This window comes from Pithys albifrons, unplaced genomic scaffold (genome assembly GCF_047495875.1).
Source record: "Pithys albifrons albifrons isolate INPA30051 unplaced genomic scaffold, PitAlb_v1 scaffold_41, whole genome shotgun sequence".
NCBI classification, from domain to species: Eukaryota; Metazoa; Chordata; class Aves; order Passeriformes; family Thamnophilidae; genus Pithys; species Pithys albifrons.
In genome coordinates, this window is record NW_027286056.1 from 631,520 (window position 1) to 656,328 (window position 24,809).

The window sequence follows — 24,809 nt, forward strand, 5'->3', positions numbered from 1 at the left end:
CTGGTTTCATTTCAGAGGTAAGATTTGGAGCCACATCTAGGGCTTCTTTTACTTTATCTACAAATTCCATAAATGTTTGTCCAGGTTTCTGCATTATTTGCATATAGGGTAGAGAAGGTTTTCCCTTCTTAGGCAGATTAGAGAATGCAGTCAAAGCAATATTCTTTGACTGTTGCAAAATACGCATATGTAATGCAGCTTGTGTTTGTGGGTCTTCATAAGCTCCTGATCCCATTAGCTGGTCTAAAGATGCTAATCTTAAGGGATGTCCAGTTTCTAAGTGTATATTTTTTGCCTGTTCCTCCGTTAACTGCTCTTTCCATTTTTGTAACAATAACATATAAGCAGTAGGAGGTAGGATAAACTCCATTAAAGCCTTTGTGTCTGCTGGGACTAGGTTATTGTATTTTATGAAGGCTGTGATTTGGTTTTTTACCAAGGCATTGTCATAGCCGTATTGAAAGACTATACTGTGTATTTTTTGTGCAATTTTCCAATCAAGTGGCTCCCATTTTAAGCCTTGTGTAGTGTTAATCACAGGCGCAGAAACCAGGGGTTGCAGGGAAGGTGAGGGTGTACCTATTTCTGCAGCTATGGATACTAACTCTTTGTACCTATGCAGGGTATTAAATGTGAGGTCGCGAGGTAGCTCTGTTACATCGCGGTCCCCGGCTTCCCCCACCCTGTTCCAAACAGAGGCTTTTTTCTGCGCCGTTGTTGAAGACTGCAGGTGCCAGTTTTCTGGCGCAGGGGCAGTCTCTACCGGCGCGGGGGGTTCCAGTGCCGGTGTTGGCAGCTGCGGGCTGTGCGAGGCTATCGGGGAGGGAGTCCCCGCTGGTGCTGCAGCGCTTGGGTCCTGCGCGACCGGCGCTGTGGGAACTCGCTCTCGGGGCGCTCGCGCTATGGAGGGCGCACAGTGAAGGCAACGTCCAGGGGGAGCTCCGGTGGCTCCGCTCCACTGGGGAGGAGTCTCTCCCCTCTCCATGACGTAGTCGATCCACGCAGGAGGTGGTGGGGGTGGCGCGGGAACTGATCCGCCCCCGGAGCGGGCGAATTCGGAGCCGACCCCGGCCCCTGCAGGCTGCGGCGGACCCGCGCCTGGCGCATGCGCCGTGATTGGCAGGCAGTGGGGAGGGGGGTTGGGCGGTCCTTGCGCCTCGTGCTCAGGGCGCGCCGTTCCTTTGTTTGATTTCGCGGGCTTTGCCATCACGTGGTCTCTCTGTTTTCCTGGCCACGCGGTTATGCCGGGCGGCTGTAGCCCTGCTGGAATGTCTGCCTCAACAGTCTCCTGCCGCAACGGAGCGACTCCGGTGTACCCGCGGGGCGGCGGGGAGCGCGGAGTCGGGGCGACCCCAGCCCCAAGGTACCCGCAGGGCATTGGCGGCAGCGGCGGCGTTGGCGGCGCCGAAGGTGGATGGGCAGGGGGAGAGAAACTCCATGGGGTTTGTCCCCCCCTCCACATGTCTTTCTCGGCTGAGGGCATTCCCCATCGCGCCTTCTCGGAGTTAGGATTTAAATAAAACTCACTCACGGTTTGGTTTCCTGCGGCGTGTCTCGTGGGGTTCCAAGGTTGCTGCTGAGGTCCGGCCGCTTCTACAGCGGCAGCCGGTGGTCTCATTCGCTGTGAGTTGTAAGGCGGTGCAAAGACGACTTCTTGGCTTTTTGCCGTGACGAACGGCGTTGAAAAGCTTTGATTCCATGGTTGCTGTGATTCTGTCGGGTTTTCCGGAACGGGAGCGGGCGGTGCCGCGTCTGGGTACCGCGGCAGGTGTCCGACGGACGGCACAGGCGGCACGGGTGGAGAGGGGTACCGCGGCAGCATTTCTGCGAGCGGCGGTGCCCACGGCGGTGCAGAAGGGTGTTCAGGGGAAAAATCTCCCTGCAGAAACTGACTGTTTTCCGTCCTCTCTGGTAGATCGAGGTTTTTACGGGCTCGTTCTACCTCTAACAGCATTTTCTTTACAGCTGCATATGACGGAATGAGCGGCAAAAATTCTTCGGGTGCAGTTTGCACTAAATTCCACAAATCTGCCCCAATTTTATCACACACTTCTATGGAAAGCGTGGAATTGGCATCTGTTAGGTGCCTTCGAGTGAAACACCAATCCAAAAATTCCTGTAATGCCTGTCTTTCAATGTCTGTTTTCGTTACACGAGCTAGTTTCTCAAATTTATCAAGCAATAAGTTGGTTTTAGACGAGTTGGAATTTCCCATGTTTCCTTAACTCACCGGTTCGAAGGTCGTGGTTCCTTCAGTCTCGTTCTTCCAGCAGCTCTCAGGGCTACTACACAAAACTCCCAAGTTTACAGGAGACAGAAGCTCTCAGGGGCTTCTCCACAAAGCACCCAAAAAAACCTGGGGCATAGCAGCTCTCAGGGGCCACTTCTTAAGGCTCTAGGCAGGTGTGCAGGTGGGTTTCATGTTCTGAGACACGTTGGGGTCCACCATTTGTTGTCGCCAGGCCCTAGTGGAGACTGCACCACCGATGTGATGTAAAGCAAATCCCAAGTTTATTCAAAAACACAGGTTTATATGACCTCAAGTGACCCCGCCCCAGGTGCGGTGGTCTGACTCCAATTGGTTGAGGCTGGAAACATGTCCTTTTAAGGGGAAAACGAAACGTGTAAGGTGGTCACTTCAGACCCACCTGAATCGGGCTGCAACATATGTGCCCTGATGTCTCCTGTCTGTCAGAAATCAAGAGTTTCACGTGTTAGAAGAGCAAAGGTGCACTTTGCTATAGGAGCTTCCCGTACGTAACAACTGTGTTTTCACCAAAAAAGAAAGCTCCAGACCTGCATTCTCGAATGCATATGATTCACTTATGAAAGCCATAAGAAATGTGTGTCCTTATGCTTTCTGTCTTGCAAGAATCATCTGTTTCTCTTGTTAGCAACGAAAAGTTGCACTTTGCGAGATGAGCTTTCCCTAAGGAACAAAGTTGTTTTACACCGATAAAGAAAGATCCAGGCCTGGATTCTCTGATGCATATTATTCACTTACCGAAGCCATAAGACATGTGTGTCCTGATGCCTTCTGTCTGGCAGGAATCGACTGTTTCACTTGTTAGCAAAGCAAAGTTGCACTTTGCTCGTTGAGCTTCCCCTAAAGAAACAACAGTGCTTTGCAGCATGAAAGCAAGCTCCAGCCCTGGAGTTTTAGATGCATATGATTTACTTTCCAAAACCATAAGAAATATGTGCCCTGATGTCTCCTGTCTGTCAGAAATCAAGAGTTTCACGTGTTAGAAGAGCAAAGGTGCACTTTGCGATACGATCTTCCCGTACGTAACAACTGTGTTTTTCACCAAGAAAGAAAGCTCCAGACCTGCATTCTCGAATGCATATGATCCACTTATCAAAGTCATAAGAAATGTGTGTCCTTATGCTTTCTGTCTTGCAAGAATCAGCTGTTTCTCTTGTAAGCAAGGAAAAGTAGCACTTTGCGAGTTGAGCTTCCCCTAAGGAACAAAGTTGCTTTTCACCGAGAAAGAATGATGCAGGCCTGGATTCTCAGATGCATATTATTCACTTACTAAAGCCATAAGAAATGTGTGTCCTTATGCTTTCTGTCTTACAAGAATCAGCTGTTTCTCTTGTTAGCAAAGAAAAGTTACATTTTGCGAGTTGAGCTTCCCCTAAGGAACAAAGTTGTTTTTCACCGAGAAAGAAAGATCCAGGCCTGGATTCTCAGATGCATATGAGATACTTTCTAAAGCCATAAGAAATATGTGTCCTGATACATTCTTTCTGGCAGGAATCGACTGTTTCACTTGTTAGCAGAAAAATGCTACTCTTTGCGAGCTGAACTTCCCCTAAGGAACAACAGTGCTTTGCATCCAGAAGGAGGGCTCCAGTCCTGGATTCTCTGTTGCATGTGATTCACTAACCAGAGCCATAAGAATACTGTGGCCTGATGCCTTCTGTCTGACAGGAATCGACTGTTTCACTTGTTAGCAAAGCAAAGTTGCACTTTGCTCCTTGAGCTTCCCCTAAGGAACAACTGTGCTTTGCACCGTGAAAGCAAGCTCCAGCCCTGGAGTTTTAGATGCATATGATTTACTTTCCAAAACCATAAGAAATATGTGCCCTGATGTCTCCTGTCTGTCAGAAATCAAGAGTTTCACGTGTTAGAAGAGCAAAGGTGCACTTTGCGATGCGAGCTTCCCGTACGTAACAACTGTGTTTTCACTAAGAAAGAAAGCTCCAAACCTGCATTCTCGAATGCATATGATTCACTTACCAAAGCCATAAGAAATGTGTGTCCTTATGCTTTCTGTCTTGCAAGAATCAGCTGTTTCTCTTGTAAGAAAGGAAAATAGCACTTTGCGAGTTGAGCTTCCCCTAAGGAACAAAGTTGTTTTTCACCGAGAAAGAAAGATCCAGGCCTGGATTCTCAGATGCATATTATTCACTTACCAAAGCCATAAGAAATGTGTGTCCTTATGCTTTCTGTCTTGCAAGAATCAGCTGTTTCTCTTGTTAGAAAAGAAAAGTTGCATTTTGCGAGTTGAGCTTCCCCTAAGGAACAAGGTTGTTTTTCACCGAGAAAGAAAGATCCAGGCCTGGATTCTCAGATGCATATTATTCACTTACCAAAGCCATAAGAAATGTGTGTCCTTATGCCTTCTGTCTTGCAAGAAACAGCTGTTTCTCTTGTCAGCAAAGAAAAGTTGCACTTTGCGAGATGAGCTTCCCTTAAGGAACAAAGTTGTTTTTCACTGAGAACGAAAGATCCAGGCCTGGATTCTCAGATGCATATTATTCACTTACAAAAGCCATAAGAAATGTGTGTCCTTATGCCTTCTGTCTTGCAAGAATCAGCTGTTTCTCTTGTTAGAAAGGAAAAGTTGCACTTTGCGAGATGAGCCACCTCTAATGAACAACGTTGTTTTTCACAGAGAAAGAAAGATCCAGTCCTGGATTCTCAGATGCATATGAGACTCTTTCTAAAGCCATAAGAAATATGTGTCCTGATACATTCTTTCTGGCAGGAATCGACTGTTTCACTGGTTAGCCGAAAAATGCTACTCTTTGCGAGCTGAACTTCCCCTAAATAACAGCTGTGCTTTGTATCCAGAATGGAGCTCCAGTCCTGGACTCTCTGATGCATGTGATTTACTGACCAGAGCCATAGGAATACTGTGTCCTGATGCCTTCTCTCTGAGAGGAATCGACTGTTTCACTTGTTAGCAAAGCAAAGTTGCACTTTGCTCCTTCAGCTTCCCCTAAGGAACAACTGTGCTTTGCACCGTGAAAGCAAGCTCCAGCCTTGGAGTTTTAGACGTGTATGATTTACTTTCCAAAACCATAAGAAATATGTGTGTTGCTGCCATGCGCTAGAGAGGACTGCACACACCAATGCGATGTAAAGCAAATCCCAAGTTTATTCAAAAACACAGGTTTATTTGACCTCAAGTGACCCCGCCCCAGGTGCGGTGGTCTGACTCCAATTGGTTGAGGCTGGAAACATGTCCTTTTAAGGGGAAAACGAAACGTGTAAGGTGGTCACTCCAGACCCACCTGAATCGGGCTGCAACATCTCCCCCTTTTGTTTCAAAGAACAAAGCAAAAATGCAAACAACAGAATACACATCATGCATATTGCAACTTGAACAGAAAGGCTGAAAATTTTGAAAATTGAGAAATAACATTTTGAAAATCTTAAATATTGCTACTTCAAGACTTAACAGGGTATTTGCAGGTTACACATCCCTACCTCCCCCTCTCTTTTCAAAATAGAACTTTTGGAAGGAGGTACAGTAACCTTTGTAAACTAACACAAACTAATACATGACACAAGACATGTATGTTTGGAATTTGCAAACTTACAACTAGTGCAAAACAAGAAACTTTTCTTTCACGCGTGAAATTGTGGTCCTTCCTGTGCAGTCGTCACCACACAGACCACTGTAAACAAACTACAAATTTTATTAAATTCTGTGCATAGTGTCCAAGAGTGCAGAGTGACTTAACTTAGCAAAGAAGCAAGTTCAGTCCAGCTGAACTAAATCTCCTTATGTTCAAGGTCCATTCTCAGAACTTCTGTGTGGCCATCACAGAGGTTTGAGAATGAAGCTTTGATTTTTAGTCCTTATACACTCCTGGTAAAGCAGCAAACAAGTGTGAATTCACAGAGAAAATTCACAAAGGCTAAACATAACCAACACTGAAAGAGACTAAGTACTGATGATCTTACGCTCTCTAGAAAATGTTCAGCAGCTTAGGGGGGCAGGTATCCTTACCCCTGCAGCCTGCTGGGCAACTTGGCAGTGCAATAAGCTCAAAACTGCACTTTAACTGAAAGTTAACAGAATTTCAAAATACAGGCTAAACAACATGCTCTTGTACTAGACTGTTCTTGTTTGATTGGACAGTTAACGACTAGTCTTAGGCTACTGCTGCTTGTGGTTGTGGTTGCCATATGGGGAAGGCAGCCTGGCTCCAGTTTCCATGAGATATTTGACTGGCTGCGCCCCATGGCTTGCAGCCCCTCTGGTTTTTTGGAGGTCCAGCTCCCCACCCCATGTTTGTTAGAGGAGTACCATCCTTTTTATATTTAGAATGACAATCTTGGGCTTTGTGACCAAGTCTGTGACAACGGTTACATTCTCCAGTGAAGCTTTGAGTTCTGCTATATTTTGGTTGTGCTGGACAAGATTTTGTTCTTAAATTCCAGGGTCTTTTCCCCCTTTTTTGGGTGGATTGTTTGCTAAGAACGGTGGCTAGAGCAGAAGCATGTAGCTTTGCTTTTTCCTCCTCTTCTACCCAGGGCAACCTGGCACAGGCTTCAATTAACTGTACCAAAGTAGCTGTGGCTGGTAGAGAGGCTATGAGCTGTTTGCATTGAGGATTGGCATTATTAATTACCAGATCTTTTAATAATACTGGTTTCATTTCAGAGGTAAGATTTGGAGCCACATCTAGGGCTTCTTTTACTTTATCTACAAATTCCATAAATGTTTGTCCAGGTTTCTGCATTATTTGCATATAGGGTAGAGAAGGTTTTCCCTTCTTAGGCAGATTAGAGAATGCAGTCAAAGCAATATTCTTTGACTGTTGCAAAATACGCATATGTAATGCAGCTTGTGTTTGTGGGTCTTCATAAGCTCCTGATCCCATTAGCTGGTCTAAAGATGCTAATCTTAAGGGATGTCCAGTTTCTAAGTGTATATTTTTTGCCTGTTCCTCCGTTAACTGCTCTTTCCATTTTTGTAACAATAACATATAAGCAGTAGGAGGTAGGATAAACTCCATTAAAGCCTTTGTGTCTGCTGGGACTAGGTTATTGTATTTTATGAAGGCTGTGATTTGGTTTTTTACCAAGGCATTGTCATAGCCGTATTGAAAGACTATACTGTGTATTTTTTGTGCAATTTTCCAATCAAGTGGCTCCCATTTTAAGCCTTGTGTAGTGTTAATCACAGGCGCAGAAACCAGGGGTTGCAGGGAAGGTGAGGGTGTACCTATTTCTGCAGCTATGGATACTAACTCTTTGTACCTATGCAGGGTATTAAATGTGAGGTCGCGAGGTAGCTCTGTTACATCGCGGTCCCCGGCTTCCCCCACCCTGTTCCAAACAGAGGCTTTTTTCTGCGCCGTTGTTGAAGACTGCAGGTGCCAGTTTTCTGGCGCAGGGGCAGTCTCTACCGGCGCGGGGGGTTCCAGTGCCGGTGTTGGCAGCTGCGGGCTGTGCGAGGCTATCGGGGAGGGAGTCCCCGCTGGTGCTGCAGCGCTTGGGTCCTGCGCGACCGGCGCTGTGGGAACTCGCTCTCGGGGCGCTCGCGCTATGGAGGGCGCACAGTGAAGGCAACGTCCAGGGGGAGCTCCGGTGGCTCCGCTCCACTGGGGAGGAGTCTCTCCCCTCTCCATGACGTAGTCGATCCACGCGGGAGGTGGTGGGGGTGGCGCAGGAACTGATCCGCCCCCGGAGCGGGCGAATTCGGAGCCGACCCCGGCCCCTGCAGGCTGCGGCGGACCCGCGCCTGGCGCATGCGCCGTGATTGGCAGGCAGTGGGGAGGGGGGTTGGGCGGTCCTTGCGCCTCGTGCTCAGGGCGCGCCGTTCCTTTGTTTGATTTCGCGGGCTTTGCCATCACGTGGTCTCTCTGTTTTCCTGGCCACGCGGTTATGCCGGGCGGCTGTAGCCCTGCTGGAATGTCTGCCTCAACAGTCTCCTGCCGCAACGGAGCGACTCCGGTGTACCCGCGGGGCGGCGGGGAGCGCGGAGTCGGGGCGACCCCAGCCCCAAGGTACCCGCAGGGCATTGGCGGCAGCGGCGGCGTTGGCGGCGCCGAAGGTGGATGGGCAGGGGGAGAGAAACTCCATGGGGTTTGTCCCCCCCTCCACATGTCTTTCTCGGCTGAGGGCATTCCCCATCGCGCCTTCTCGGAGTTAGGATTTAAATAAAACTCACTCACGGTTTGGTTTCCTGCGGCGTGTCTCGTGGGGTTCCAAGGTTGCTGCTGAGGTCCGGCCGCTTCTACAGCGGCAGCCGGTGGTCTCATTCGCTGTGAGTTGTAAGGCGGTGCAAAGACGACTTCTTGGCTTTTTGCCGTGACGAACGGCGTTGAAAAGCTTTGATTCCATGGTTGCTGTGATTCTGTCGGGTTTTCCGGAACGGGAGCGGGCGGTGCCGCGTCTGGGTACCGCGGCGGGTGTCCGACGGACGGCACAGGCGGCACGGGTGGAGAGGGGTACCGCGGCAGCATTTCTGCGAGCGGCGGTGCCCACGGCGGTGCAGAAGGGTGTTCAGGGGAAAAATCTCCCTGCAGAAACTGACTGTTTTCCGTCCTCTCTGGTAGATCGAGGTTTTTACAGGCTCGTTCTACCTCTAACAGCATTTTCTTTACAGCTGCATATGACGGAATGAGCGGCAAAAATTCTTCGGGTGCAGTTTGCACTAAATTCCACAAATCTGCCCCAATTTTATCACACACTTCTATGGAAAGCGTGGAATTGGCATCTGTTAGGTGCCTTCGAGTGAAACACCAATCCAAAAATTCCTGTAATGCCTGTCTTTCAATGTCTGTTTTCGTTACACGAGCTAGTTTCTCAAATTTATCAAGCAATAAGTTGGTTTTAGACGAGTTGGAATTTCCCATGTTTCCTTAACTCACCGGTTCGAAGGTCGTGGTTCCTTCAGTCTCGTTCTTCCAGCAGCTCTCAGGGCTACTACACAAAACTCCCAAGTTTACAGGAGACAGAAGCTCTCAGGGGCTTCTCCACAAAGCACCCAAAAAAACCTGGGGCATAGCAGCTCTCAGGGGCCACTTCTTAAGGCTCTAGGCAGGTGTGCAGGTGGGTTTCATGTTCTGAGACACGTTGGGGTCCACCATTTGTTGTCGCCAGGCCCTAGTGGAGACTGCACCACCGATGTGATGTAAAGCAAATCCCAAGTTTATTCAAAAACACAGGTTTATATGACCTCAAGTGACCCCGCCCCAGGTGCGGTGGTCTGACTCCAATTGGTTGAGGCTGGAAACATGTCCTTTTAAGGGGAAAACGAAACGTGTAAGGTGGTCACTTCAGACCCACCTGAATCGGGCTGCAACATATGTGCCCTGATGTCTCCTGTCTGTCAGAAATCAAGAGTTTCACGTGTTAGAAGAGCAAAGGTGCACTTTGCTATAGGAGCTTCCCGTACGTAACAACTGTGTTTTCACCAAAAAAGAAAGCTCCAGACCTGCATTCTCGAATGCATATGATTCACTTATGAAAGCCATAAGAAATGTGTGTCCTTATGCTTTCTGTCTTGCAAGAATCATCTGTTTCTCTTGTTAGCAACGAAAAGTTGCACTTTGCGAGATGAGCTTTCCCTAAGGAACAAAGTTGTTTTACACCGATAAAGAAAGATCCAGGCCTGGATTCTCTGATGCATATTATTCACTTACCGAAGCCATAAGACATGTGTGTCCTGATGCCTTCTGTCTGGCAGGAATCGACTGTTTCACTTGTTAGCAAAGCAAAGTTGCACTTTGCTCGTTGAGCTTCCCCTAAAGAAACAACAGTGCTTTGCAGCATGAAAGCAAGCTCCAGCCCTGGAGTTTTAGATGCATATGATTTACTTTCCAAAACCATAAGAAATATGTGCCCTGATGTCTCCTGTCTGTCAGAAATCAAGAGTTTCACGTGTTAGAAGAGCAAAGGTGCACTTTGCGATACGATCTTCCCGTACGTAACAACTGTGTTTTTCACCAAGAAAGAAAGCTCCAGACCTGCATTCTCGAATGCATATGATTCACTTACCAAAGCCATAAGAAATGTGTGTCCTTATGCTTTCTGTCTTGCAAGAATCAGCTGTTTCTCTTGTAAGAAAGGAAAATAGCACTTTGCGAGTTGAGCTTCCCCTAAGGAACAAAGTTGTTTTTCACCGAGAAAGAAAGATCCAGGCCTGGATTCTCAGATGCATATTATTCACTTACCAAAGCCATAAGAAATGTGTGTCTTTATGCCTTCTGTCTTGCAAGAATCAGCTCTTTCTCTTGTTAGCAACAAAAAGTTGAACTTTGCGAGATGAGCTTCCCTTAAGGAACAAAGTTGTTTTTCACTGAGAACGAAAGATCCAGTCCTGGATTCTCAGATGCATATTATTCACTTACCAAAGCCATAAGAAATGTGTGTCCTTATGCCTTCTGTCTTGCAAGAATCAGCTGTTTCTCTTGTAAGCAAGGAAAAGTAGCACTTTGCGAGTTGAGCTTCCCCTAAGGAACAAAGTTGCTTTTCACCGAGAAAGAAAGATGCAGGCCTGGATTCTCAGATGCATATTATTCACTTACCAAAGCCATAAGAAATGTGTGTCCTTATGCTTTCTGTCTTGCAAGAATCAGCTGTTTCTCTTGTTAGCAAAGAAAAGTTGCATTTTGCGAGTTGGGCTTCCCCTAAGGAACAAAGTTGTTTTTCACCGAGAAAGAAAGATCCAGTCCTGGATTCTCAGATGCATATGAGACTCTTTCTAAAGCCATAAGAAATATGTGTCCTGATACATTCTTTCTGGCAGGAATCGACTGTTTCACTTGTTAGCAGAAAAATGCTACTCTTTGCGAGCTGAACTTCCCCTAAGGAACAACAGTGCTTTGCATCCAGAAAGAGGGCTCCAGTCCTGGATTCTCTGTTGCATGTGATTCACTAACCAGAGCCATAAGAATACTGTGTCCTGATGCCTTCTGTCTGACAGGAATCGACTGTTTCACTTGTTAGCAAAGCAAAGTTGCACTTTGCTCCTTGAGCTTCCCCTAAGGAACAACAGTGCTTTGCACCGTGAAAGCAAGCTCCAGCCCTGGAGTTTTAGATGCATATGATTTACTTTCCAAAACCATAAGAAATATGTGCCCTGATGTCTCCTGTCTGTCAGAAATCAAGAGTTTCACGTGTTAGAAGAGCAAAGGTGCACTTTGCGATGCGAGCTTCCCGTACGTAACAACTGTGTTTTCACTAAGAAAGAAAGCTCCAAACCTGCATTCTCGAATGCATATGATTCACTTACCAAAGCCATAAGAAATGTGTGTCCTTATGCTTTCTGTCTTGCAAGAATCAGCTGTTTCTCTTGTAAGAAAGGAAAATAGCACTTTGCGAGTTGAGCTTCCCCTAAGGAACAAAGTTGTTTTTCACCGAGAAAGAAAGATGCAGGCCTGGATTCTCAGATGCATATTATTCACTTACCAAAGCCATAAGAAATGTGTGTCTTTATGCTTTCTGTCTTGCAAGAATCAGCTCTTTCTCTTGTTAGCAACAAAAAGTTGAACTTTGCGAGATGAGCTTCCCTTAAGGAACAAAGTTGTTTTTCACTGAGAACGAAAGATCCAGTCCTGGATTCTCTGATGCATATTATTCACTTACCAAAGCCATAAGAAATGTGTGTCCTTATGCTTTCTGTCTTGCAAGAATCAGCTGTTTCTCTTGTAAGCAAGGAAAAGTAGCACTTTGCGAGTTGAGCTTCCCCTAAGGAACAAAGTTGCTTTTCACCGAGAAAGAAAGATGCAGGCCTGGATTCTCAGATGCATATTATTCACTTACCAAAGCCATAAGAAATGTGTGTCCTTATGCCTTCTGTCTTGCAAGAATCAGCTGTTTCTCTTGTTAGCAAGGAAAAGTTGCACTTTGCGAGTTGAGCTTCCCCTAAGGAACAAAGTTGTTTTTCACCAAGAAAGAAAGATCCAGGCCTGGATTCTCAGATGCATATGAGAATCTTTCTAAAGCCATAAGAAATATGTGTTCTGATTCATTCTTTCTGTCAGGAATTGACTGTTTCACTTGTTAGCCGAAAAATGCTACTCTTTGCGAGCTGAACTTCCCCTAAGGAACAACTGTGCTTTGCATCCAGAAAGAGAGCTCAAGTCCTGGATTCTCTGTTGCATGTGATTCTCTAGCCAGAGCCATAAGAATACTGTGTCCTGATGCCTTCTGTCTGACAGGAATCGACTGTTTCACTTGTTAGCAAAGCAAAGTTGCATTTTGCTCGTTGAGCTTCCCCTAAGGAACAACAGTGCTTTGCACCGTGAAAGCAAGCTCCAGCCCTGGAGTTTTAGATGTATATGATTTACTTTTGAAAACCATAAGAAATATGTGCCCTGAAATATGTTTCCGTGGGTGCAAACATCAACGGCACGTACCACTTTCTTGTCCGAGAAAGTGCCGTTTTTCAGCCCTGAATACCAGACTGATGAAGACCCCTCACAGGGAAGAGGCTCCCAGGACAGAAAGCGATTGTTCTTTTTCTAGGGGTAATGGGGCCCCATCATTGGCACCTGAGAGCCCAAGGCTGCCACCTTTTCCCTGGGTGCAAAGCTCGACGGTGCATACCCTGTGCGGTTGCGAAAAGGGACGTTTTTCAGCCCAGAATTCCAGACGGAAGTCGATTCCTCTCTGGGAAAAGGTGTCAGGACAGGAATCGATTTCTCCTTTTCTAGGAGTAATGGGAACCCATCATTGGCACCTGAGAGCCGAAGGCTGCAACCTTTTCCCTGAGCGCAAAGCTCGATGGTGCGTGCCACTTGCGGGTCCAGGAATGTGCTGTTTCTCATCCCAGAATTCGAGGCCGATGAAGATTTCTCCCAGGGAAAAGGTGCCAGGGCAGAAAGCAATTGTGCCTTTTCTAGGGTTAATGGGGCCCCAAAATTGACACCTGAGAGCCCAAAGCTGCCACCTTTTCCCTGGGCGCAAAGCTTGACGGAGCGTTCCACATGCAGGTCCGGGAAAGTGCATTTTTCAGCCCAGAATTCTTGACCTATGAAGATTCCTCAGAGGGAAAAGGTACCAGGAGACAAAGCCATTGTGTATTTTGTAATGCTAATTGGGCCCCATCATTGGCACCTGAGAGCCCAAGGCTGCCACCTTTTCCCTGGGTGCAAAGCTTGACGATGCATACCCTGTGCGGGTCCGGGAAAGGGGCGTTTTTCAGCCCAGAATTCTAGACGGAAGTCAAATCCTCCCTGGGAAAAGGTGTCAGGACAGAAAGCCATTGTGCCTTTTCTAGGGATAATGGGGCCCCATCTTTGGCACCATAGAGCCCAAGGCTGCCACCTTTTCCCTGGGCGCAAAGCTTGAGGGCGCGTGCCACTTGCAAGTCCGGGAATGTGCCGTTTCTCATCCCAGAATTCCAGGCCAGCGAAGATTTCTCCCTGGGAAAAGGTGCCAGGACAGAAAGCGATTGTGCCTTTTCTAGGGTTAATGGGGCCCCAAAATTGGCAGCTGAGAGCCCAGGGCTGCCACCTTTTGCCTGGGCGCAAAGCTCGACGGTGCGTGCCACATGCGGGTAAGGGAAAGAGCCGTTTTCAGCCCAGAATTCCAGACAGAAGTCAATTCCTCCCTGGGAAAAGGTGTCAGGACAGAAAGCCATTGTGCCTTTTCTAGGGATAATGGGGCCCCATCTTTGGCACCTGAGAGCCCAAGGCTGCCACCTTTTGCCTGGGCGTAAAAACTCGATGGTGCGTTCCACTTGCGGGTCCGGGGAAGTGCCGTTTTTCAGCCCAGAATACCAGACGGACGAAAACTCCTCCCAGGGAAAAGGTGCCAGGACAGAATGCGATTGTGCCTTTTCTAGGGTTAATGGGGCCCTAAAATTGACACCTGAGAGCCCAAGGCTGCCACCTTTTGCCTGGGCGCAAATGTCGACGGCGCGTGCCACTTGCAAGTCCGGGAATGTGCCGTTTCTCATCCCAGAATTCCAGGCCAGCAAAGATTTCTCCCTGGGAAAAGGTGCCAGGACAGAAAGCGATTGTGCCTTTTCTAGAGTTAATGGGGCCCCATCATTGGCACCTGAGAGCCCAGGGCTGCCACCTTTTGCCTGGGCAAAAAGCTTGACGGTGCGTGCCACATGCGGGCAAGGGAAAGAGCCGTTTTCAGCCCAGAATTCGAGACCAATGAAGATTCCTCCCAGAGAAAAGGTGCCAGGACAGAAAGCGATTGTTCTTTTTCTAGGGGTAATGGGGCCCCATCATTGGCACCTGAGAGCCCAAGGCTGCCACCTTTTGCCTGGGCACAAAGCTCGACGGTGCGTTCCACTTGCAGGTCCGGGGAAGTGCCGTTTTTCAGCCCAGAATTCCAGACGGACGAAAATTCCTCCCAGGGAAAAGGTGCCAGGACAGAAAGCGATTGTTATTTATCTAGTGTTAACGGGGACCCATCATTGGCACCTGAGAGCCCAAGGATGCCACCTTTTCCCTGGGTGCAAAGATAGATGCTGCCTGCCACGTGCAGGTCAGAGAAAGTGCTTTGTTCAGCCCAGAATTCCAGACGGATGACGACTCCTCCCAGGGAAAAGGCTCCCAGGACAGAAAGCGATTGTTCCATTTCTAGTGTTAATGGGGGCCCGTCATTGGCATCTGAGAGCCAGAGGTTGCCTCCTTTTCCCTGGGCGCAAAGCACGACAGTGCGTGCCACGTGCTGGTCCCAGAAAGTGCCATTTTACAGCCCAGAATTCCAGACCAATGAAGACTCCTCCCAGGGGAAAGGTGCCAGGACAGAAAGCCATTGTGCTTTTTGTAAAGGTAATGGGGCCCCATCATTGGCACCTGAGAGCCCAAGACTGCCACCTTTTCCCTGGACGCAAAGCTCGATGGTGCGTTCCACTTGCGGGTCCAGGAAAGTGCCGATTCTCAGACCAGAATTCCAAACCGATGAAGATTCCTCCCTGGGAAAAGGTGCCAGGACAGAAAGGCATTGTGCCTTTTGTAGGCGTAATGGGGCACCATCATTGGCACCTGAGAGCCCAAGGCTGCCCCCTTTTCCCTGGGCGCAAAGCTCAATGGTGTGTACCTTGTGCGGGTTTGGGGCAGTGCCATTTTTGAAGCCAGATTTCCAGACGGATGAAGATCCCTCCCTGGGAAAAGGTGCCAGGACAGAAAGCAAGTGTTATTTTTCTAGTGTTAACGGGGCCCCATCATTGGCACCTGAGAGCCCAAGGCTGCCACCTTTTCCCTGGGTGCAAAGCTCGACGGTGCATACCCTGTGCGGGTCTGGGAAAGGGGCGTTTTTCAGCCCGGAATTCCAGACGTAAGTCGATTCCTCTCTGGGAAAAGGTGTCAGGACAGAAAGCCATTGTGCCTTTTCTAGGGGTAATGGGGCCCCATCTTTGGCACCTGAGAGCCCAAGGCTGCCACCTTTTCCCTGGGTGCAAATGTCGACAGTGCGTACCACTTGCAAGTCTGTGAATGTGCCGTTTCTCATCCCAGAGTTCCAGGCCAGCGAAGATTTCTCCCTGGGAAAAGGTGCCAGGACAGAAAGCAATTGTGCCTTTTCTAGGCTTAATGGGGCCCCAAAATTGGCACCTGAGAGTCCAGGGCTGCCACCTTTTCCCTGGACGCAAAGCTCGACGGTGCGTGCCACATGCGTGTAAGGGAAAGAGCCGTTTTCAGCCCAGAATTCCAGAGAGAAGTCAATTCCTCCCTGGGAAAAGGTGTCAGGACAGAAAGCCATTGTGCCTTTTCTAGGGATAATGGGGCCCCATCTTTGGCACCTGAGAGCCCAAGGCTGCCACCTTTTGCCTGGGCGCAAAGCTAGATGGTGCCTGCCACGTGCAGGTCAGAGAAAGTGCTTTGTTCAGCCCAGAATTCCAGACGGATGACGACTCCTCCCAGGAAAAGGCTCCCAGGACAGAAAGCGATTGTTCCATTTCTAGTGTTAATGGGGGCCCGTCATTGGCACCTGAGAGCCAGAGGTTGCCTCCTTTTCTCTGGGCGCAAAGCTCGACAGTTCGTGCCTCATGCTGGTCCCAGAAATTGCCGTTTCTCATTCCAGAATTCCAGACCGATGAAGATTCCTCCCAGGGAAAAGGTGCCAGGACAGGAATCGATTTCTCCTTTTCTAGGCTTAATGGGACCCCATCATTGGCACCTGAGAGCCCAAGGCTGCCACCTTTTCCCTGGGAGTAAATGTCGACGGCGTGTGCCACTTGCGGGTCCGGGGAAGTGCCATTTTTCACCCCAGAATTCCAGACGGACGAAGATACCTCCCAGGGAAAAGGTGCCAGGTCAGAAATCGAATTGTCCTTTTCTAGGGTCAATGGTGCCCCATCATTGGCACCTGAATACCCAAGGCTGCCACCTTTTCCGTGGGCGCAAACATCAACGGCGCGTACCACTTTCTTGTCCGGGAAAGTGCCGTTTGTCAGCCCTGAATTCCAGACGGATGAAGACTCCTCACAGGGAAGAGGCTCCCAGGACAGAAAGCGATTGTTCCATTTCTAGGGTTAATCGGCCCCCATCATTGGCACCTGAGAGCCCAAGGTTGCCTCCTATACCCTGGGCGCAAAGCTCGACCACGCGTGCTACGTGAAGGTCCGGGAAAATGCCGTTTCTCATTCCAGAATTCCAGACCGATGAAGATTCCTCCCTGGGAAAAGGTGCCAGGACAGGAATTGATTTCTCCTTTTCTAGGAGTAATGGGGACCCATCATTGGCACCTGAGAGCCGAAGGCTGCAACCTTTTCCCTGAGCGCAAAGCTCGACGGTGCGTGCCACTTGCGGGTCCAGGAATGTGCTGTTTCTCATCCCAGAATTCGAGGCCGATGAAGATTTCTCCCAGGGAAAAGGTGCCAGGGCAGAAAGCAATTGTGCCTTTTCTAGGGTTAATGGGGCCCCAAAATTGACACCTGAGAGCCCAAAGCTGCCACCTTTTCCCTGGGCGCAAAGCTTGACGGAGCGTTCCACATGCAGGTCCGGGAAAGTGCATTTTTCAGCCCAGAATTCTTGACCTATGAAGATTCCTCAGAGGGAAAAGGTACCAGGAGACAAAGCCATTGTGTATTTTGTAATGCTAATTGGGCCCCATCATTGGCACCTGAGAGCCCAAGGCTGCCACCTTTTCCCTGGGTGCAAAGCTTGACGATGCATACCCTGTGCGGGTCCGGGAAAGGGGCGTTTTTCAGCCCAGAATTCTAGACGGAAGTCAAATCCTCCCTGGGAAAAGGTGTCAGGACAGAAAGCCATTGTGCCTTTTCTAGGGATAATGGGGCCCCATCTTTGGCACCTGAGAGCCCAGGGCTACCACCTTTTCCCTGGGCGCAAAGCTTGAGGGCGCGTGCCACTTGCAAGTCCAGGAATGTGCCGTTTCTCATCCCAGAATTCCAGGCCAGCGAAGATTTCTCCCTGGGAAAAGGTGCCAGGACAGAAAGCGATTGTGCCTTTTCTAGAGTTATTGGGGCCCCATCATTGGCACCTGAGAGTCCAGGGCTGCCACCTTTTGCCTGGGCAAAAAGTTTGACGGTGCGTGCCACATGCGGGTAAGGGAAAGAGCCGTTTTCAGCCCAGAATTCGAGACCAATGAAGATTCCTCCCAGAGAAAAGGTGCCAGGACAGAAAGCGATTGTTCTTTTTCTAGGGGTAATGGGGCCCCATCATTGGCACCTGAGAGCCCAAGGCTGCCACCTTTTCCCTGGGCGCAAAGCTCGACGGTGCGTTCCACTTGCAGGTCCGGGGAAGTGCCGTTTCACAGCCCAGAATTCCAGACGGACGAAAATTCCTCCCAGGGAAAAGGTGCCAGGACAGAAAGCGATTGTTATTTATCTAGTGTTAACGGGGACCCATCATTGGCACCTGAGAGCCCAAGGCTGCCACCTTTTCCCTGGGTGCAAAGCACGACAGTGCGTGCCACGTGCTCGTCCCAGAAAGTGCCATTTTACAGCCCAGAATTCCAGACCAATGAAGACTCCTCCCAGGGTAAAGGTGCCAGGACAGAAAGCCATTGTGCTTTTTGTAAAGGTAATGGGGCCCCATCATTGGCACCTGAGAGCCCAAGACTGCCACCTTTTCCCTGGACGCAAAGCTCGATGGTGCGTTCCACTTGCGGGTCCAGGAAAGTGCCGATTCTCAGACCAGAATTCCAAACCGATGAAGATTCCTCCCTGGGAAAAGGTGCCAGGATAGAAAGCCATTGTGCCTTTTGTAGGCGTAAAGGGGCACCATCATTGGCACCTGAGAGCCCAAGGCTGCCCCCTTTTCCCTGGGCGCAAAGCTCAACGGTGTGTACCTTGTGCGGGTTTGGGGCAGTGCCATTTCTTAACCCCGAATTCGAGACGGACGAAGATTCCTCCCAGGGAAAAGGTGCCAGGACAGAAAGCAAGTGTTATTTTTCTAGTGTTAACGGGGCCCCATCATTGGCACCTGGGAGCCCAAGGCTGCCACCTTTACCCTGGGTGCAAAGCTCGACGGTGCATACCCTGTGCGGGTCCGGGAAAGGGGCGTTTTTCAGCCCGGAATTCCAGACGTAAGTCGATTCCTCTCTGGGAAAAGGTGTCAGGACAGAAAGCCATTGTGCCTTTTCTAGGGGTAATGGGGCCCCATCTTTGGCACCTGAGAGCCCAAGGCTGCCACCTTTTCCCTGGGTGCAAAGCTCGACGGTGCGTACCCTGTGCAGGTCCGGGAAAGTGCCGTTTTTCAGCCCTGAATTCCAGACGGATGAAGACTCCTCACAGGGAAGAGGCTCCCAGGACAGAAAGCGATTGTTCCATTTCTAGGGTTAATCGGGCCCCATCATTGGCACCTGAGAGCCCAAGGTTGCCTCCTATACCCTGGGTGCAAAGCTCGACCATGCGTGCTACGTGAGGGTCCGGGAAATTGCCGTTTCTCATTCCAGAATTCCAGACCGATGAAGATTCCTCCCTGGGAAAAGGTGCCAGGACAGGAATCGATTTCTCCTTTTCTAGGAGTAATGGAGACCCATCATTGGCACCTGAGAGCCCAAGGCTGCCACCTTTTCCCTGGGCGCAAAGCTCGACGGAGCGTTCCACGTGCGGGTCCGGGAAAGTGCATTTTCAGCCCAGATTTCCAGACCTATGAAGATTCCTCAGAGGGAAAAGGTACCAGGAGACAAAGCCATTTTGTATTTTTTAATGCTAATTGGGCCCCATCATTGGCACCTGAGAACCCAAGGCTGCCACCTTTTCCCTGGGTGCAAAGCTTGACGATGCATACCTTGTGCGGGTCCGGGAAAGGGCTGTTTTTCAGCCCAGAATTCCAGACGGAAGTCAATTCCTCTCTGGGAAAAGGTGTCAGGACAGAAAGCAAGTGTTATTTTTCTAGTGTTAACGGGGCCCCATCATTGGCACCTGAGAGCCCAAGGCTGCCACGTTTTGTCTGGGCGCAAATGTCGACGGCGCGTACCACTTGCGGGTCCGGGGAAGTGCCATTTTTCAGCCCAGAATTCCAGACGGGCGACGATACCTCTCAGGGAAAAGGTGCCAGGTCAGAAATCGAATTGTCCTTTTCTAGGGTCAATGGTGCCCCATCATTGGCACCTGAGAGTTCAAGGCTGCCACCTTTTCCGTGGGCGCAAACATCAACGGTGCATACCACTTTCTTATCCGGGAAAGTGCCGTTTGTCAGCCCTGAATTCCAGACGGATGAAGACTCCTCACAGGGAAGAGGCTCCCAGGACAGAAAGCGATTGTTCCATTTCTAGGGTTAATCGGGCCCCATCATTGGCACCTGAGCGCCCAAGGTTGCCTCCTATACCCTGGGCGCAAAGCTCGACCGTGCGTGCTACGTGAGGGTCCGGGAAATTGCCGTTTCTCATTCCAGAATTCCAGACCGATGAAGATTCCTCCCAGGGAAAAGGTGCCAGGACAGAAAGCCATTGTGCCTTTTCTAGGGACAATGGGGCCCCATCATTGGCACCTGAGAGCCCAAGGCTGCCACCTTTTGCCTGGGCGCAAATCCCGGCGGTGCATGCCACATGCGGTTTTTTCAACCCAGAATTCCAGACTAACGATGATTCCTCCCAGGGAAAAGGCTCCCAGGACAGAAATCGATTGTTCCTTTTCTAGGGTTAATGCAGCCCCATCATTGACACCTGATAGCCCAAGGCTGCCACCTTTTCTCTGGGCGCACACCCCAAAGGTCCACGTCACATGCGGGTTTTTCAGCCCAGAATTCTAGATGGATGAAGATTCCTTTCAGGGAAAATGTGTCAGGACAGAAAGCGATTGTTCTTTTTCTAGGGTTAATGGGGCTCCATCATTGACACATGAGAGCCCAAAGCTGCCACCTTTTCCCTGGCCTCAAAGCTCGACAGTGCAGGCGAGGTCGGGGTCTGGGAAAATGCCGGTTTTCAGCCCAGAATTTCAGACGGCCCAAGATTCCTCCCAGGGAAAATGTGCCAGGACAAAAAGCGTTTGTTCCTTTTCTAGGTTAATGGGGCCCCATCATTGGCACCTGAGAGCCCAAGGTGGCTACCTTTCCCCTGGGCTCAAACCTCGATGGAACGTGGCACGTGCGTCTCCGGGAGAATGCCATTTTTCAGCCCAGAATTCTAGACGGCCCAAGATTCCTCCCAGGGATAAGGTGCTGGGACAGACAGCAATTGTTCCTTTTCTAAGAGTAGTGGTGCCCCATCATTGGCACCTGAGAGTCCAAGGCTGCCACCTTTTGCCTGGGCTCAAAGCTCGATGGAGCGTACCAAGTGCGGGTTCGGGAAAGTGCCATTTTTCAGCCCAGAATTCCAGACAGACGAAGATTCCTCCCAGGGAAAATGTGCCAAGACAGAAAGTGATTGTGCCTTTCCTAGGGGTAATTGGGCCCCATCACTGGCACCTGAGAGCCCAAGGCTGCCACCTTTTCCCTGGGCTCAAAGTCCGACGGCGCGTGCCACTTGCGGGTTATTCAGCCAAGAATTCCAGACGGATGAAGATTCCTGCCAGGGAAAACGTGCCTGGACAGAATGCGATTGTTCTTTTTCTAGTGTTAATGCGAGCCCACTTTTGACACCTGAGAGTCCAAGGGTGCCACCTTTTCCCTGGGTTCAAAGCACGACGGAGTGTGCCACGTGCGGTTTAGGGAAAGTGCCGATTATCAGCCCGGAATACCAGGCGGTTTAAGATTCTACCCTGGGATAAAGCGCCAGGGGAGAAAGCGATTGTTCAATTTCTAGGGTTAATGCGGACCCATCATTGACACCTGAGAGCCCAAGACTGCCACCTTTTCCCTGGGCTCAAACCTCGATGGAGCGTGCCACATTCGTGCCAGGGAAAGTGTAGTTTTTCAGCCCAGATTTCCGGACAGACGAAGATTCCACCCTGGGAAAAGGTGCCAAGACAGAAAGCGATTGTTTCTTTTCTAGGGTTAATGGGGCCCCATCATTGGCACCTGACAACCCAAGGCTGCCACCTTTTCCCTGGGCGGAAAGCCTGACGGTGCCTACCACATGCAGTTTTTAAAGCCCAGAATTCCAGAGGGACGATGATTCCTCCCTGGGAAAAGGTACCAGGACAGAAAGGGATTGTTCCTTTTCTTGGGGTAACGGGGCACCATCATTGGCACCTGAGAGCCCAAGGCTGCCAACTTTCCCCTGGCCTCAAAGCTCGACGGAGTGTGCCAGGCGCGGTTCTGGGAAAGTGTAATTTTTCAGCCCATATTTCCAGACGGATGAAGATTCCTGCCAACTAAAAAGTGCCAGGACAGAAAGTGTTTGTTCCTTTTCTAGGGTTAATGGGACCCCATCATTGGCACCTGAGAGCCGAAGGCTGCCACCTTTTCCCTGGGCACAAAGCCCGACGGTGCATGCCACATGCGTTTTTTTCAGCCCTGAATTCCAGACTAAGGATGATTCCGCCCAGGGAAAAGGTGCCAGGAGAGAAAGCGATTGTTCCTTTTCTAGGGTTAATGCAGCCCCATCTTTGGCAGCTGAGAGCCCAAGGCTGCCACCTTTTCCCTGGGCTCAAACCTCGACGGTGCATGCCATGTGCGGGTCCGGCAAATGCCGTATTTCATCCCAGAATTCAAGATGGATGAAGATTCCTCCCAGGAAAAAGGTGCCAGGGCAGAAAGCCATTGTGCCTTTTCTAAGAATAAAGGGACCCCATCACTGGCACCTGAGAGCCGAAGGCTGCCACCTTTTCCCTGGGCTCAAAGATCGACGATGCGTGCCACATGCGGGTAAGGGAAAGTGCCTTTTTTCAGCCCAGAATTCCAGACTGACCAAGATTCCTCCCAGGGAATAGGTGCCAGGACAGAAAGGGATTGTTCCTTTTCTTGGGGTAATGGGGCTCCATCATTGGCAACTCAGAGCCCAAGACTGCCACCTTTTCCCTGGTCTCAAAGCACAACGGAGAGTACCAGGTGCGGGTCAGGGTACGTGCCTTTTTTCAGCCCAGATTTTCAGACTGACGAAGATTCCTCCCAGGGAAAAAGTGTCAGGACAGAAAGCGATTGTTCCAGTTCTAGGGTAAATGCGGCCCCCTCATTGGCACCTTACAGCCCAAGGCTGTCACCTTTTCCCTGGGCTCAAAGCCTGACGGCGTGTGCCACATGCCCTTTATTCAGCCCTGAATTCCAGACAGACGATGATTTCTCTCTGGGAGAAACTCGCCAGGACAGAAAGCGATTGTTCCTTTTCTAAGGTTAATGCGGCCCCTTCTTTGGTAGCTGAGAGCCCAAGGCTACCACCTTTACCGTGGCTCAAAGATCGACGGTGCATGCCAGGTGCAGATCCGGGAAATGCCTTTTTTCATCCCAGAATTCCAGACGGATTAAGATTCCTCCCAGGGAAAAGGTGCCAGGACAGAAAGGGATTGTTCCGTTTCTAGGGTTAATGGGGCCCCATCATTGACACCTGAGAGCCCAAGACTGTCACCTTTTCCCTGGGGGCAAACCTCGACGGAGCGTGCCACATTCGTGCCAGGGAAAGTGTAGTTTTTCAGCCCAGATTTCCGGACAGACGAAGATTCCACCCTGGGAAAAGGTACCAAGACAGAAAGCGATTTTTACTATTCCTGGGTTAATGGGGCCCCATCATTGGCACCTGAGAGTCCAAGGCTGCCACCTTTTCCCTGGGTAGAAAGCCCGACGGTGCCTACCACATGCTGTTTTTTAAGCCCAGAATTCCAGAGGGACGATGATTCCTCCCTGGGAAAAGGTACCAGGACAGAAAGGGAATGTTCCTTTTCTTGGTTAATGGGACCCCATCATTGGCACCTGAGAGCCCAAGGCTGCCACCTTTCCCTGGGCGCAAAGCTCGACGGTGCATGCCAAGTGCAGGTTTTTTCAGCCCAGAATTCCAGACGGATGAAGATTCCTGCCAGGGAAAATGTGCCAGGACAGAAAGCGATTGTTACTTTTCTAGTGTTAATGCAGTCGCACTTTTGGCACCTGAGAGCCCAAGGCTGCCACCTTTTCCCTGGGCTCAAAGGTCGACGGAGCTTTCCAAGTGCGGGTCTGGGATAGTGCCGTTTTTCAGCCCAGAATTCCAGACGGACCGAGATTCCTCCCAGGGAATATGTGCTAGCACAGAAAGCGATTGTGCCTTTTCTAGGGGTAATGGGGCCCCATCATTGGCATCTGAGAGCCCAAGGCTGCCACCTTTTCCCTGGGCTCAAAGCACGACGGAGCGTGCCAGGTGCGGGTCAGGGAAAGAGCCGTTTATCAACCCGGAATTCCAGGCAGTTTAAGATTCTACCCTGGGATAAAGTGCCAGGGCAGAAAGGGATTGTTCCATTTCTAGGTTTAAGGGGCCACATCATTGGCACATGGCAGCCCAAGGCTGCCGCCTTTCCCCTGGCCTCAAAGCTCGACGGAGTGTGCCAGGTGCGGTTCTGGAAAGCATAATTTTTCAACCCAGATTTCCAGATGGCCCAAGTTTGCTTCCAGGGAAAAGGTGCCAGGACAGAAAGCGATTGTTTCTTTTCTAGGGTTAATGGGGCCCCATCATTGGCACCTGAGAGCCCAAGGCTGCCACCTTTCCCCTGGGCTCAAAGCTCGACGGAGCGTGCCAAGTGCGGTTTGTTCAGCCCAGAATTCCAGACGGACGATGATTCCTCCCTGGGAAAAGGTGCCAGGACAGAAAGCGATTGTTCCTTTTCTAGGGTTAATGGGGCCCCATCATTGGCACCTGAGAGCCGAAGGCTGCGACCTTTTTCCTGGGCTCAAGCCTCGACGGTGCATGCCATGCGTGGGTCCAGCAAATGCAGTTTTTCATCCCCGAATTCCAGATGGATGAAGATTCCTCCCGGGAAAAAGGTGTCAGGACAGAAAGCGAGTGTTTCAGGTCTAGGGTTAATGGGGGCCCCTCATTGCCACCTGAGACCCCAAGGCTGTCACTTTTTCCTGGACGCAAAGCCCGACGGTGCGTGCCATTTGCGGGTTTTTCAGACCAGATTTCCAGACGGATGAAGATTCCTCGCAGGGAAAATGTGCCAGGACAGAAAGCGATTGCTCCTTTTCTAGCATTAATGCAGCCCCATCTTTGACAGCTGAGAGCCCAAGGCTGCCACCTTTTCCCTGGGCTCAAAGCCTGACAGTGCGTGCCACATGCCGTTTATTCAGCCCAGAATTCCAGACGGACGATGATTTCACCCTGGGAGAAACTCGCCAGGACAGAAAGC